Source organism: Zootoca vivipara, chromosome 6, assembly GCF_963506605.1.
Source record: "Zootoca vivipara chromosome 6, rZooViv1.1, whole genome shotgun sequence".
NCBI classification, from domain to species: domain Eukaryota; kingdom Metazoa; phylum Chordata; class Lepidosauria; order Squamata; family Lacertidae; genus Zootoca; species Zootoca vivipara.
This window is the reverse complement of record NC_083281.1, coordinates 15861884-15863205: the sequence shown is the minus strand read 5'-3', so window position 1 is coordinate 15863205 and position 1322 is coordinate 15861884.

The window sequence follows — 1322 nt, the reverse complement described above, 5'->3', positions numbered from 1 at the left end:
ACGCTCTGCTGTGCAGGTTGGACCATGGATGCCAAGCCATCCTTTGGCAAAAGAGACCAGGCTGTGGGAGAAAATCTGACCAAGATTTCTGGGCAAACTTAGGAAGCTGGATGGCAATGGATGGGGTGGGGCAAGTCGCATTGGGGCCACCACAGCCCCCTCCCTCCCCCACCAGGGTGGAAAACATCATGTGGACTGAGAGGAACAGCTGGCACTCAAGACAAAGGCAATCTATGTTAGAACAGATCATGCATTTTGTTTCTCACCTGGAAATGAGTTTTGCTTCATTAACCCTGCATTCCGATAGTAAAGACTTGCAAGAATCATCACCACCGCTGGAATTTATCAGAAGGGAAAATGCAGCCTGTATAATTCAGTGCTTCTCAAACTTGGGTCCCAACTGTTTGGGGACTACGACTCCCATCATCCCTGACTACTGGTCATGCTAGCTATGGATGATGGGAGTTGTAGTCCGACAACAGCTGGCGACCTAAGTTTGAGCAGCACTGCGTAGATGATGCCAGCCCAAGTCATTGGGTCACTAATACAGTCCTTGGCTGGGCAGGTTTCTAATATTTTTGCTCCATTCAGCAAAATTTGCACCGGCCTTTGTTTCTTATTTCACAAGATTCATACATTGCTTGGTTTCGGGGGGTGGGGGGAGACAGCTAAAAGCAGTATACAAAGAGAATGAAACAACGACATTGTCTGTAAAAGCAACTCTTTAAAACTTTCAAAAGATAAAACCAGCAAGAAACTAAAAGCAGATCAAAACATACATCGGCGTTCTATACATCTGGAGAGGCTTGCCCTAAATAGGTGCCAAAAATAGGACAGTGAAAGTTCAGGCCTGATGTCAAAAGGCAGGGAGTTCCATAGTGTTGGTGCAGCCATACTAAAATGTCAATTTCTTACAAATCTGGAATCGGTGTTACACGTGGCACTTGGAACAGTGCCAGTTCCGGAGATTGAAGCGGTCGAGTGGCCATATTTCGGGTAAAGGGGTCTCCAACCTTACCTTGAGAACACCCCCTTTGTGAGAAAGGCCTGCCATTCTTTCCACTTTCACAGACAGGGGGCGCTGCAACCGAGAGCCAAGCCCTTCCCTAAAGTTATGCTACACCATGGGTAAACAAACTAAGGCCTGGGTGCCGGATCCGTCCCAATCGCCTTCTAAATCCAGCCCCCGGACGGTGCGGGAATCAGCGTGTTTTTACATGAGTAGAATGTGTGCTTTTATTTAAAATGCATCTCTGGGTTATTTGTGTGGCATAGGAATTCGTTCACCCCCCCCTCAAAATATAGTCCGGCCCCCCACAAGG